The sequence below is a fragment of the Anabrus simplex genome, chromosome 2, assembly GCF_040414725.1.
Source record: "Anabrus simplex isolate iqAnaSimp1 chromosome 2, ASM4041472v1, whole genome shotgun sequence".
NCBI classification, from domain to species: domain Eukaryota; kingdom Metazoa; phylum Arthropoda; class Insecta; order Orthoptera; family Tettigoniidae; genus Anabrus; species Anabrus simplex.
Genome location: NC_090266.1, coordinates 343,701,538 through 343,717,138, shown reverse-complemented (window position 1 = coordinate 343,717,138; position 15,601 = coordinate 343,701,538). Strand labels below are relative to the sequence as shown.

Here is a 15,601-nt window from a genome sequence, read left to right as displayed (position 1 = left end):
TCCATCCAAAACCGTTCAACGTACAAATTTGCAATTTTACGGGAAGGTTCTTCGTTTATGTCCTAGATATAAATATCATATACTTCAAAATATTTCTCCCGAAAGGGATTTAGATGGTGGTTGACTCTCAAAAACCACAATATACCTTCTTCTGAAACCCCTTCAGGCACGATCTTAAAATTTTATATGAAGGGTAGTCTTCTATATCCTGGATGTTATGTAATATTTTAAAACATTCACCGCCTTAAAAACATTCGTTCCTCCATTACTGTTTGACGTACAACATCTAAATTTCACAAGTTGATCCATATTACATCTTAGATGTTAAATAACATAGGGTTTAAAAACATTACAATTCTTCTGTACAGAATTCAGATATCTGTTAGATAAGAACATTAATAATCATTCCCCCAAAACCGTTTGATGTACGAGCTGAGGGTGTATTTTACAGGTTCAGTCGACAGTAGACTCTCCAAAATGTAAATTTTTAAAAATAACTTTCAATTTAAAACCGTAGCGAAGCACGGGTATCTTGATAGTATCATATACAACTGCACTGTTGGCAAAATGTAAACATAACTCACTTTTGTCTTGTTACGCGTGCCTCCTACATTACTGCCCACTCTGTACATCTGGAGGTGCCTTGGACTGCCATTCACTTCCTGAAACAAAGACATTTAAAACTAAGTGTATGGAAATATTGACGGTGGATTAGGAACAAATAGTCATACAGGAAACCTCTGCATCGTCTTATAATATTCCACCCTAAGAGAGAGAGAGAGCTACTGTACGAATGAAAACGGGAATAATGAAAACAGATGGAGCAGAACAATAATGAGTAACAATATTATGCATTGTTTAAAATTTAACTTTAACCTGCCATCTGTTTCGTTTTAACATGTGCCCTCAGGATAGCTCTGTTCCCGGTAAGTGGTCGACATTGAGCGAGTTACAACCATTGGACTGTACAGCATGTGGAAACAGAGCCCGTTTTAGGTTCGCGTAGGTCACTCATCCGCCGGATGCATCTAACCAGTCAGAAAATAGAACTAATTCACTAACGCAATATACACTCAGCCAGCTGCAGCTCAACTTCACGTTCCATAACCAGCCAATATTGGAGGCAAGAATGGATGCTGAAGTCGAAACACTATTTTCGGCGGCTATTCATAGACTTGTTCACGACAGGAAATCACTATAGAATCACTAGAGAAATTTTTGTAACCATTAGACCGAACCACCCGTCATTACATACAGCAACCTAATTTGCAGAGATGATATTGTGAGAAAGGTTTCCTATTGTAATTGTAGGTTCATTCAGAGTCTGCAAAAAACAATTATGGCAAAGAACCTGTCTGATAAAGCAAGCTGTGACGTCTTCAATAGTGTGCGTATGTAGTAGGCCTACATATCAGAGGTTGTTTGAACATTATGTAATTGTGATGTCTGTAGTCTGATCCGTAAGAAAGGCACAAAATGGATAGTGTACTCAGTAGCAGAATGTAAGGAGTGGATTTGAAAGCAGAATCAAACACACATATGATACGAGAATATCCCCACGTTTTGGTCCAGCTGGGTTTGAAGTGCCCAATGCTTAACGTTGTGTCCGACAATTTCAAGGGTCTCTCCTCTACGAAGGTTTGCAGTGAAGTCCAAACAGCATTACAGCCTACATCCCCACAAAACGTCTATCATCGTGACGCTGTCCGTGAAAAGTCAAGCTGTTTCGAGAGTCCGTATAACTCAAATTTATATCCTAATGTCTTAAATTACACTGCCCGAACCTAGAAAATTTTTTTTAAAGGTGGTCACTGTTCATTCTCCTACACATAGATCGTAAACATGTCTTCAGAAACTACACCAAGAGGTTATCTGTTTTTACATACACTCGTATAAGTGGTTAATTATTTAATTTCGTGTGGTGCAGCCCTTGTAAGGCAGACCCTCTGGCGAAGGTGGGCGGCATCTGCCATGTAAGGGAAACTGCATGTTATTGTAGTGGAGGATAGTGTTGTATGAGTTGCAGGGATGTTCTGGACAATACAAACACCCAGTCCCCAAGCAAGAGGAAATAACTATTTAAGGTTAAAATCTCCGCCCGGCCATGCATCGAACCCGAGGTCTTCTAAACCGAAGGCAACTACGCTGACCATTCAGCCAAAAAGCCGGACCGCTTAAGTGGTAAGAACTTTTAATATCCAGGCACACGGGATAGAGGAACTTCATAACACGCTTGGGCCATGCTCGAAACACATTTTACGTTGTTTCCTCCTTTTAATCCCAGGAAATGTAATGAAGATATTTTTCCAACATATCACGGCCTCTTATTTCCCTATCTAGCACATTCTGATTGCCATCCTCATAAAGCATCAATTGCTCTAAATCTACTGACAAGAGGCTGACGTATTTGAGCACCTTCAAATACCACCGGACTGAGCCAGGATCTAACCTCCCAAGATGGGTTCAGAAGGCCAGCGCCTCAACCGTCTGAGCTACACAGCCCGGCTCATTTATTAAAGTACAATCGATATGCATGTGTTTAATTAAAGACAAGTATTAAAGCTGAAGTTAACCTGGAAGTTATAGTTGCAGTTTTTGGACTGTAAAATTAACTTCATTTAACTTGAATAATACCACTTTACTCTTGAGCATTTAGTGCTTGTAAAATGCCGTGTTGAAATTAAGAAATATTGATTCAACGATGCGAATTCATCGGCATATGAGGTGAATGTAAATTCAGCAAGATGAAGTGAAAGCAGCTTGTAAATGTAAAAAGAAGGCGTATCAGACATGGCTCCAAACAAGGGCTGGTGCAGACAGGGAATTGTACGTAGATGAGATAAATAGAGCGAAACAAATAGCTGTTGAATCCAAAAAGAAGTCGTGAGAAGATTCTGATAATAACCTGGAAGGGCTATGTCAAGCATCAGGGACATCTGTAATAAAGAATCTTAGGAGGGGAGGGAAAAAAGGAAATGAACAGTGTTTCGGGTAATTCAGGTGAACTCATAATAGATCCCAGGGAATTACTGGACAGGTGTAGGAAACATTTTGAACATCTTCTCAACGTAAAAGGAAATCATCCTGGTGGTGTCGCGAACAACCGAGCTCATGAGGAGGAGGAAAATGATGTTCGTGAAATTACGCTTGATGAAGTGGAAAGAATGGCAAATAAACTCCACTGTCATAAAGCAGCAGAAATAGATGGCATTAGACCTGAGGCAGGGATGAAATGGCTTCATAGAGTAATGAGATTAGCATGGAGTGCTGGTAAGGTATCTTCAGATTGGACAAAAGCAGTAATTGCACCTATGTGTAAGCAAAGGAACATGAACGATTGCAACAACTATAGAGGTATCTCACTGATTAGTATACCAGACAAGGTATTCACTGGTATCTTGGAAGGGAGGGTGCGATCAGTGGTTGGGAGGAAGTTGAATGAAAAGCAGTGTGGTTTCAGGATCAGATTTTCAGTATGCGCCAGCTAACTGAAAAATGCTACGAGAGGAATAGACAGTTGTGTTTATGTTCCGTAGACTCAGAGAAAGCATATGACAGCGTACCGAGGGAAAATATGTTCGCCATACTGGGGGACTATGGATTAAGGGCAGATTATTCAAATCAGTCAAAGGCATTTAAACAATTGGGCTTCAGTGAGAATTGATGGTAGAATGAGTTCTTGGTTCGGGGTACTTACAGGGATTAGACAAGGATATAATCTTTCACCTTTGTTGTTCGTAGTTTACAAGGTTCATCTGCTGAAAGGTATGAAGTGCAGGGAGGGATTCAGTTAGGTGGAAATGTAGTAAGCAGTCTGACCTATGCTGACGACTTGGTCTTAATGGCAGATTGTGCCGAAAGCCTGCTGTCTAATATCTTGAAACTCAGATGTATGGTGTGATAATTAGCCTTTGGAAGTCTAAATGGATGTCTGTAGGTAAGAAATCCAAGATAACCGAATGTCAGGTTGTTGATACAAAGCTAGAAGAGGTAGATAATTTAAAGTATTTTGTATGTGTGTTCTCCCAGGATGGTAGTATAGTAGGTGAGATTGAATCAATGTGCAGTAAAGCCAATGCAGTGAGCTCGCAGTTGCGATCAACAGTATTCTGTAAGAAGAAAGTCAGCTCCCGGACGAAACTATCGTTACATCGGTCCGTTTTCAGACCAACTTTGCTTTCGGGAGTGAAATCTGGGTGGATTCAGGATGCCATACTCATAAGTATGTATGTATGTATGTATGTATGTATGTATGTATGTATGTATGTATGTATGTATGTACGTATGTATGTATGTACATTTCAAGTACGTAGGTCTTCCTTGATACCCGATAGTCATGTCAGCATGTGACGAAGAGCTGTTAAGTATCCCTGAGATATGAGTCTCAGAATTTCATGCTGACGACCCTGAACAGGTAAATATCATGCGATATGGCTAATAAAAGGTACAGTACTCTGTTATATGTTTATGTTTCGTAGATCTAGAGAAGGCATACGTGTTTATTCAGCTCGTGGCATTTTTATATTACTTGCTGAAAATCGTGTACAGCCAGCCCTTCCCTGGTCTGAAACCACACTGGTTTTCATCAAACATTTAAAAAAATGCTGTTTGTTCGGGGCGTCGACCATGTGGACCTTTATCCCCTACTGGCACCATATTGTAAGAACCTGCGTGTAATTGGAATGGCGGTAGTGTGGAATGTTGTGTGTGAGGAAAGGAAGGTTAAGGACGTCACAGACACCCAGTCCCCAGACATTAATCATGAGAATTAAGAACCCCTGACCCGGCCGGGAATCGAGCCCGGGGCCGGAATTCAACTTACTTTCAGCCACTGATCACAACCCCTTTCCAAAATACCAGTGAATATCTCGCCTAGTATACGGAACAGTGAAATACATCGATAACTTTTACAATCATTTCTGCTCCGTTGCTTATATGATAGACAGGTGCAATTACTGCTTTGGTCCATTCAGAAGGTACCTAACTCATATTTCATGCTAATTCCAATACTTTACTAAGTCATTTCGCTCCTGATTTCCCACTATATTTCACCATTTTAGGCCAAACTTCATATATTCCTGCTGCTTAAGTTTATTTACCATCCTTTCCAATTCCTCAGGCGTAATTGCACTGACATTTGTCTCCTTCCTCCTGAAATCCATTGTTCTGGACATTTTACACTGAGGAAATTTTCAAAATATTCCTTCCATCTGTCCGGTGATTTCCAGGGATAGGCAATTAGTTAACCTGATTTACCCTAAACACTATTCATTTCCATTCCCTCTCCCTTTCTGAAATATTAATACAGTCCAGAAAGGTTTCCTTGCCCCTTCTAGCGTTTCTAAGTTATTAGGGAAAACCCACCATGATTTATTTCTGAACTCTACGATGATTTGTTTCGCTTTATTCCTTTTATCTACGTACAATTCCGTACCTACAACAGTACTTGTTCAGAGCCATTTTTGATGTCTTCCTTTTACGTTTGCAAGCTACCCCGAATTCAAAATTCCACCAAGATGCTGGCTTTTTCCTCTATTTACACACAACTGTTCCTAGAAATATCCTTCCCGTTTCTGTTACAACTTTTCCGTATGTCATTCATTCATTCATTCATTCATTCATTCATTCATTTCACGAGGGCTCTCTCCGCAGGTACTCGTTATCAGCGAATAGGAGTGAAGAGTTCTCTTTTCATGCATGCATGAATTCTGTACATTAATTAATTCTTTCATTCATTCATTTATGAGTGCTCTCTCCCCCCAGTTGTTGGTTATCCGTGACTTGGAGGGAAGTGTTCTATTAATTCATTGATTCATTTATTCAATTCATGCGTAATGTCTGTTGAATGTGGATGAGAACTATGTACAGACTTATATATATATATAATTTCGTGTGGCTATTTCTAGCCGAGTGCAGCCCTTGTAAGGCAGACCCTCCAGTGAGGGTGGGCGGCATCTGCCATGCGTAGGTAACTGCGTGTTATTGTGGTGGAGGATAGTGTTATGTGTGGTGTGTGAGTTGCAGGGATGTTGGGGACAGCACAAACACCCAGCCCCCGGGCCATTGGAATTAACCAATGAAGGTTAAAATCCCCGACCTGGCCGGGAATCGAACCCGGGACCCTCTGAACCGAAGGCCAGTACGCTCACCATTCAGCCAACGAGTCGGACTGTACAGACTTATGACATAAATATTATTTAATCTTCTTGGTGGGATATTTTCTTTTACATCGCACCATCACTGACGATGGAATAGGAAATGTCTATGATTAGGAAGGAAGTGACCGTGACCTTAATTAAGGTTATCAGGAAATTTGTCAGATTCCCCTTTTAATTTGAAAAATCGTATCCACTTAAATCGAAATGTTTTGAGCATTGAGGGAAACTACGGAAAACTGTCTTCAGGGCTCCAGACAGTGGCGTTCGAACCCACCATCCTCCGAACGCAAGCTCACAGCTACGTGACGCAAACCGATAAGCGAACTCGTTTGGTACGTGCACTTCCTTCAATTTCTTGTCCTGGAGATTTTCTGTGCTTGCCCGTCCGCAGACGGCGTAGTAATACTTAATTTAATGCAGACGGAATCTGTACCATCAAAAAATTTACGAAATACCTGTATACTCCAAATAGATTTTTTATGGATCTGGTGCCCCACCCTCCCATATGTAACGATGGATAAACTTATGCTTGAAGAATAAATTCGCAACTGCTAATCCCTTGTTAGCACACAAGTCCAATTAATGCTTCCCATTCCTATTAGCTTCCATATCCTTCCCACATTTACTCATCACATCATATCCTATACACTATACAGCCCAAGAGGTCAAGAATGAAACGCGTAAAATAGGTAGGTGTGATTCACACCTAGTTACATTCTTACGAATTATAAACTTCTTCCGGTCGATCGCTCACTATCATTTAAAATATAACTTCTGCTGTAAATAAACTGCCCTCCAAAAAAGCGTAAAACTTGATATAATCTCAGTTTAAGGTAGCAAAATGCATTTTTATTTTCAAAACATCGTTACAAAATAAATTTCCACACCTACTCCAAAAACAACAATGCTCAAAACATTTCGATTAGAAGATACGACTTTTAAAATGAGAAGAAGCAGAATGTGACATGTTTTCTGATTACCAGAATTTATTGATTTTAATGAAATGCGTTTAAGGAATTGTACTGGAAACTTGGAAGTTGATTACGCGAGCAATAGGAAGTACCGCGAATCTTCCGGGCACGCTCATGTTCATGTCTCTCGTGATACGTTCTCCCATTCTTCATGCACCGCCAATAATGAGGTTCAGGTCCGGACTTCTACCTGGCCAGTCCAGAGTGGGAATGGTGACCTCCCGAAGAAACTGACACACTGAGCACCATGGAGTTTTGCATTATCGTGCCTAAGTTTTCGTCGAAAGCGAATGCAAATGTTACAGTATAACGTGATTAATGAGTAGGCCTACTGCTCTCGCCGAGTCCATGGGACGTAGACGCATGTTGATGAGTCTTTTGTGGCTCAGAGACCCCTCTATTAATGCTCAGATACCGGTCAATAGTCCGACTCGTTGGCTGAATGGTCGGCGTACTGGGCTTCTGTTCAGAGGGTCCCGGGTTCGATTCCCGGCCGGGTCGGGGATTTTAACCTTTACTGGTTAATGCCAGTGGCCCGGGAGCTGGGCGTTTGTGCCGTCTCCAACATCCCTGCAACTCACACACCACACATGACACTATTCTCCACCACAATAACACGCAGTTACCTAAACATGGCAGATGCCGCCCACCCTAATCGGAGGGTCCACCTTACAAGGGCTGCACTCGGCTAGAAATAGCCACACGAAAAAAAACGGTCGATAAGCGGCAAAGGTACAAAACCGACTACAATGCTGAAATAATGGTTTTCATAACCGGCGCGAAATGAATGAGAAATGTGCGGGAGCAATCGCCATTGTTTGAATGGGTTACAATACTGCATTAAAAATCATTCTGTTTTTATTCATCGTTACTTCTCCTTCAGTAATATTCATAGAACATTAGCCAGTCAATAGATATTGGAAGAACTGTGGTAATCTTATTCAATGTAGAATGTAACTGAGCTTTCTACCAAAATAGTCGGTGTTACGCATTTGTTTGGAGGGCAGCGTATATTTCATGGAGCAGAAGCTTCTTATCATCACCGTAGTAAGCACGAAAGTGGACAGGTAGATATAACATGTGGCTTGAGCACAAGGAAAACAGTATAAGGATGTTATTTACCTTCATACGTCATAGTTTAATTTAAAACAGTATTTCGCTACTGAACTGGGCTAATTAATGACTACTATACCGGGGACAGAGACCATTATGATTCTATTTAAAAAGAACAAAGTATGTATCATTATCTCTGAGATTAAGAAAGCAACGTGCAAAACTTTTAGACCTTCTTTTAAAAGAGAACCCTTTTACCTTTCTGATAAGAGACAATCCAATACCGATATAGCTATTCGATTCAAGGTATCTGAGGTTAACAGTTAACGTGAATTTTCTGTATACAGTACAAAATGATTTAGTTCTTCCGGGTTGGACCGTGACGTTGTTTTGTGTACCTTACCTACAATTTGCCGACGTTTCGAATACACTGCAGTATTCTTTGGCAAGGCGACTTATTACCTCTAAGGTACCCGGATGAACTAAATAATGCCAACAGACGGTGGAAGCTTTACATCTAAGATAAAGTACAAAATGAGGGTGGAGAGGAATTTGCCTTATATATCACTCGTTCTTTGCATAAAATGTTATGAATGAAGGTTTGGCTCAAATAAATAATAAGTAACGTCAAATCCCTGGGTAGGCTCCGAGAGTGGATAATGGAGGCAAATATTGGAAATTAAATATATTGGCAAGACAGTGATTTATGGGCTGCCTAGCCGAGGGGAAAAAAGGCGTGCTCGGAAAGACGGGTTCGATTCCTTATCAGAAATTAGGATAAATTTAGAGTCCATATTATCCAGAAGTGCATGGCCCAAGAGTTTCACTCAGCCTACAAAAACACAAAAAAAGTTCCCGCTATTTCCTGGGAGACTAAGGCGACCGGGCATAGTGCAACTGTACCCCACATTGTGCCGAGAAGACGTATAGTTGAAGTGTGTCTAGGTGTCTTACAGCCCTGTAAAGAGGTAGCTAATACAGTGATCTGTAGTTGTTTTGAAGCTCATTTTTAGTTTCCTGCACAAGCAAATAACTTTTTTTTTGTTATTTGCTTTACGTCGCACCGACATAGATAGGTCTTATGGCGACGATGGGAGAGGAAAGGCCTAGGAATGGGAAGGACGTGCAGCCCCAGCATTTGCCTGATGTGAAAATGGAAAACCACGGAAAACCATCTTCAGGGCTGCCGACAGTGGGGCTCGAACCCACTATCTCCCGATTACTGGATACTGACCGCAATTAAGCGACTGCAGCTATCGAGCTCGGTACAGATAACTATGGTTACAGAACATAAGAACCTTGGGATCTGAACATAATACCAACTCCAACACTGAATATATTTATCACTATTGGGTGTGACTACTACTACTATCGAGCGACTTGGTGCATGGTAAGAGCCGTGTAACTGTAAGCTTGCATTCCAGAGACGGTAGCATTGAACGCCACCATCGACAGTCCTCAAGATGATTTTCCGTGGTTCTAATTTTCACCCTAGGCAAATGTTGAGGGTGTACCTTAAGTAAGACCACGGTCACTTCCTTCCCAGACTTTTCCAATACCAACTTCGCCTATAACCTATCTGAGTTAGGGCAACGTTAAACAACTAGCAAAACAACAACTACTAATGCTACCAGCAATAATAATAACAACAATAATAACAATAATCAGTTTAATTACTCCCATTTTTATACATTTTTAAGAGACGCTTAAGTATCAGGATTATTGTCCTGCAGGGATTATTTAACTTTCCAGAAGCGAACACCCTCAAAATGCCAGCGACCTCAATCGGGATGCTGTACTTTCTCTAGGAAGAGAAGGGCGACAACTAACTGACTGCGCCGGTCAGGCTAGCGGTGGGTGAGTAAATAGCTGAGAGTAGTGTTCTTAGGTGACGAAGTTTCTCCCAAAGTAAAGGAACAACGCTGTTGTTCATACAGAATATTGAGATCATGGTTTGCCAAGATGAGTGCTACCCCGCCAGATGACATGCTTGTATTGGAATTCTACGTGATCAACGTGACTTCAGCCGTATTGCTTGGATTTGTTGACCAGGTCCACTACCTTTCACATCAGCCAGCTCCTCGGTTGAATACACGAGACTAAGTGATCCCTGTTTAAGCCCGCAGTCCAGGACCAAAATATTTGGACGTGCAAGAGATCGAACTCGGGGCGTCCGGGTAAGAGACAGACACCACTACACCACATACTAGGATTCTCCTATATAGTGATTAGAGCACATTATGAGTACCGAGTAGACACAGAAGGATGAAGTCAACGTTTACTACAAGCAGTCGATTAGCACATACATTTAAATGCAGTACACTTTCCTTCGCTTCAAAGCAGTATAAACATGCAATACCTAGTTGTCTGCGGAAAGGTTTTAAAAAAAAGGGAGCAAATATAAATATCAATTTATTTAATTAACGTATCAAATAAATGAATTGCAATAAAAAAAGAATGCTCTCTCCCCAGTTTGAGATGATCCGAAACTAGAGGATGGGAGTATTCTATTCTATAAATATCAATTTAACAAATTATCCATTGTCAAACTCAAAAATGGAGCTAGAGTGGCTCAGCGACTTCAGAAATAACTGGAATAAGCTGGATAAGTTTTAGTGTCCAGAAATAAGTAAATAATTTGCTTGAGGTAAGTGAAGGAGATGTAGGCCTACTGGTATGCCCAACACCTGGGACACGAGAGTTATTTAATGTAAAATAAAATCGAGAGGATGATAACAATATTGGTATAGAGCTGTGTCTGTCAAAGACAGGCTCCTTTGCTCTATCAGTCCACTAACGTAACGGATGGATGGTTTCTCTCCAAAAGAAACACTATCTCTCTCTCTCTCTCTCTCTACCTACATTGTACCGACATTCCAACAAGTTTTTCTCACCCCAGGATACAGCTCAGAAGCGTGTCACGTTGCTGTACCCGAACAATTATATTGTACGTCACTTATGTTGAAGAACAACGAATCTCACAGCGATTTCAAAACAATAATAACGAGTCGGTAAAACTGAATTCAGAATGCTTTCCTCTGTCAAAAATGGACACCTCTGATGGGAAACACCTAAAACTTGATATAATCTATTTTGCATCCTTTCCTTCTTCTGTTATTTGGTATTGTTTCAATTAGTGACTTGGGGCATCGTAGTTAGCAGCTTCATACACGCGTTACATGTGTGAATTCTATCTGAGAGTGTAGAATATAAGGGAAAAATCTTAGTCAGGTAAAGTGCTACAAATCGTCGTTTTCTGGGATAAAACCAATAAACTCTACCTTAAGTGGCCTTTCGTGGTAAGCACGGTGATGTAGGTTGTTTGAGAAAGTGGTAAGAATCACGGAATGCTCCTCATGTAAGTGATGAGTGATTTTGCTTATTCTATTAGTGTAAAAGCAAAGCCATCTCTGCACAGGCCCTGAAGGCTCTTGGTGGATTCCACTATCCATAACCTTGACACTTAGTGGGTAGCGTGATTTACTCTATGCCCAGCCACCTTTGCTCCAACGAATTAACCTGGGATTCATTTTGGCGTAGGCCGAGTGAACCTCGGGGCTGTGCTTCCCCAGAAATGGAAATCTCGTCCATACTTTTCGACTACCTGAACTCACGTCCTTCCAGGTGATCCTAGCACGCCTTTACCACTTCGGATAGGCAGCACCTTGTTCTGTTACCATGCCCTATATTTAGCTCTGCTTAGCAAATCAGGCCTCTCGAAGAGAGCTGAGTGTAGCAGAGAGGTCGAGCACTCTTACTTAAGAGCAGAGTAATAGTTCATTGGACGTGAATATATTTCGAAAGCTGTTGTGCGTAGTGTGAATGTTGCATACCAGACTAAAGGCGTTGAGTCAGCCAGTGGAAGTTCAGTGCCTTGAGTTACAGTGCGAAAGTGCGGACATAATTATTACGAGTAAGCAGTAGTGGAGTTGTAGCTCTCCATAAGCCTGAGTTCAAGGCCAGATGACGGCAAAAGGAATTTGTGATGCTCAAGACGTTCGCTGGCAGCTTCTTTATTATAAAGGTGCTCATTTATTCCAGCGTGTTAACTGAATTATCAACTCACGAATATGATGAAGCTTCTCCCCACTTATCTTCGTCTCTTTCTATCAACAACCAATTCATCCGTACAACAAGCAACTACCACCTCTTTTATATCTTGTGCATCAACTAAACCCATTACCCTTTACTTGGCTTATGCCTTACCTTACAGATCATATTGTGATTGATTACGAATACTGTGCGAACAACTTCCATACAGAACGTTAACAGCTGTAACGTATGTTCATTTTTTCATCCATTAAACAACATAACTCCATAAATGGTTAAGCGTAATTATCTAGGACCAGAGACAAATTGTAAGTATCTTACCGTTCCTCTCAAGCTGAACTCGGTCTAGAAAAAGAATGACCGGGCGAGTTGGCCGTGCGCGTAGAGGCGTGCGGCTGTGAGCTTGCATCCGGGAGATAGTAGGTTCGAATCCCACTATTGGCAGCCCTGAAGATGGTTTTCCGTGGTTTCCCATTTTCACACCAGGCAAATGCTGGGGCTGTACCTTAATTAAGGCCACGGCCGATTCCTTCCAACTCCTAGGCCTTTCCTATCTCATCGTCGCCATAAGACCTATCTGTGTCGGTGCGACGTAAAGCCCTTAGCAAAAAAAAAAGAATGAACCTACCAGACCAGCTAATGTGGTGAGAACTCATATTTCGGGAGGCAGGTCAGTTCGTTCTTTTGTTTTGCTATGGGCTTTACGTCGCACCGACAGTCGACACAGATATGTCTTATGGCGACGATGGGATAGGAAAGGCCTAGGAGTTGAAAGGAAGCGGCCGTGACCTTAATTAAGGTACAGCCCCAGCATTTGCCTGGTGTGAAAATGGGAAACCACGGAAAACCATCTTCAGGGCTGCTGACAGTGGGATTCGAACCCACGATCTCCCGGATGCAAGCACACAGCCGCGCGCCTCTATGCGCACGGCCAACTCGCCCGGTGCAGGTGAGTTCTAATAATAATAATAATAAAAATAATAATAATAATAATCATCATAATGATAATGATAATCATAATAATAATTTTCTTTTACGTCCCACTAACTTAGTTACTTCTACGGTTTCCGGAGATGCCGAGGTGCCAGAAGTTTTTTTTTTTTTTTTTTTTGCTAGTTGCTTTACGTCGCACCGACTCAGATAGGTCTTATGGCGACGGTGGGACAGGGAAGGGCTAGGAGTGGGAAGGAAGCGGCCGTGGCCTTAATTAAGGTACAGCCCCAGCATTTGCCTGGTGTGAAAATGGGAAACAACGGAAAACCATTTTCAGGGCTGCCGACAGTGGGGTTCGAACCTACTATCTCCCGAATACTGGATACTGGCCGCACTTAAGCGACTGCAGCTATCGAGCTCGGTGCCAGAAGTTTGTCCCGCAGGAGTTCTTTTACGTGTCACAAATCTAGTGATTTGGCGAAATTTCACCAGAAGAGAAAATGATAGGACACACATTAAGACACCCAGGACTTGTTCAGTTGGTTTCTGAGGGAAGTGTAGACGGTAAGGAGGTAGGAGTAGGTCAAGGCATGAATATGACACACAGATTAGGGTAAATGTAGGATGTAGTAGTTACGTAGAAATGAAACAGTTAGTACAGGATATGGTGGCATGGAGAGCTGAAGCGAACCAGTCTAGGAACGGATGACCGAACAACAGATATACTGACACGAGGCTGGCGTATTAAAGTACATTGAAATACCATGGGACAGAGCCGAGACCGAAACCGCCAAGTTGGGCTCACAAGGCCAGCGCTCTCCCGTCTCAGCCACTCATCCAGATTATTCTAATAATAATAATGAAAACCCACAGCCTGTTTCCAATCATTCGACCGGGTCAGGAATGGAATGAATGAAGCCCCCATCTAGCGGCGAAGATAGGAAGTGTGCCGGCTGCCGAAGCCTGTCGCACTTCTGGGGCTATGATTAATTACTGAAAGATGAAATGAAATGATATTGGAGAGCGTTGCTGAAATGAGGGACGACAGGGAAAAAAACGGGGTACCCGGAGAAAAACCTGTCCCGCCTCCGCCTTGTCCAGCATAAATCTCACATGGAGCGACCGGGATTTGAACCACGGGACTCAGCGGTAAGAGGCCGGCGTGCTACCGCCTGAACCGCGGAGGCCTTCTAATAATAATGATAATGATGATAATGATAATAATAATAATAATAATAATAATAATAATAATAATAATAATAAATATCACCGTCATAATCATAATAATGTTATTTGTGTAACATCCTTTCGAGTGCTATAGATTATAAGATACAAGGAATTTTGTCCCACAGGAGTTCTTTAACGAAACGGAGTCGCATACGAACACCTTCAAATGCCACCGATCTTGGGCGAGATCGAACCCTAAACGGAAGGATAACGAATAATCGTCTGCGTCCTTCAGCTCAGCAGGTGAGTTCCAATTCCCTGTCATAACATCCTTGAAATAGTCTTACCTCCGTAAAATAAATACAGAATTAGTATCCTTTTCAAGACTACAGTCATTTCCTTTCCAATCTTGTACCGTATCAATATATCTGAACAATATATCATCGAAATAGAGGTCTGGCTCCATGGCTAAATGTGTAATTTACAGGCATTTGGTCCCAAGGGCCCTGTGCCGGACTTCCGGCTGGGCCGGAGATATTAACTTTCATTGGTTAATTCCTCTACCTCGGGGCTGGGTGCTTCTGTCGTCTCCAGCATTAGAATTCATCTCAGGTAGTGCCCCATCCCCATAGACGCCCAGGTCACCTATAGGGCGTCAACTCGAAACACCTGCACCAGGCCTCTCCAGATTGTTACTATCGAAAAAAAAATATCGATAGAATTCACACACGTAGAGTGTACATGTGCTCATGACTACGCTGTCGTAAGTCACTCAATGAAATGTATCAAACAACGACACAGGGAACAATGTGACACGTTATGTCTACTGAAGGATATCACTCATCACTAATGTGATGCGTTATAAATACAACTTTCAATGAGGTCGTGAACATACATAGTAATGATAGTAAGAGTGTCCATCGAGACTGCAGAATGGTCATAATCATATACGGTTCGGTCAAAATACTTGCCAAACTTGGGACGGCGGACACTACCTTACGTCAACCATTTTTTCAGGGCGAACCTATCATCAGCAATACTGCCCAGTTTATAAATAGCTTCTATGAGTTAGATAATCATCAATCGGACATCCAGGAACAGAGAAAATTTGAGTTCGAGTCTCGGAGAATTGCATAATTTTCACCTCATTTTTATTTAGAAAAAAAAAAATGTTCATTCTGCAAGAAGAATTATCTAAATAATTTTTCGTAAACACTGCCCATCTATGTATTATAACTCGCATGCCTAGAGCGAGATTTCCTACGTTGA

General features: G+C 41.7%; 1 long non-coding RNA gene across 1 annotated transcript in view; it reads right to left on the bottom strand.

Moving 5' to 3' along the window:
* Positions 1-15,601, bottom strand: part of LOC136862819 (uncharacterized) — a 427,778-nt gene that overhangs the window by 325,474 nt on the left and 86,703 nt on the right. The window contains exon 2 of the long non-coding RNA XR_010859067.2: positions 585-662. This is a non-coding gene — a long non-coding RNA (uncharacterized lncRNA). The remainder of the gene's footprint in view (positions 1-584; positions 663-15,601) is intronic.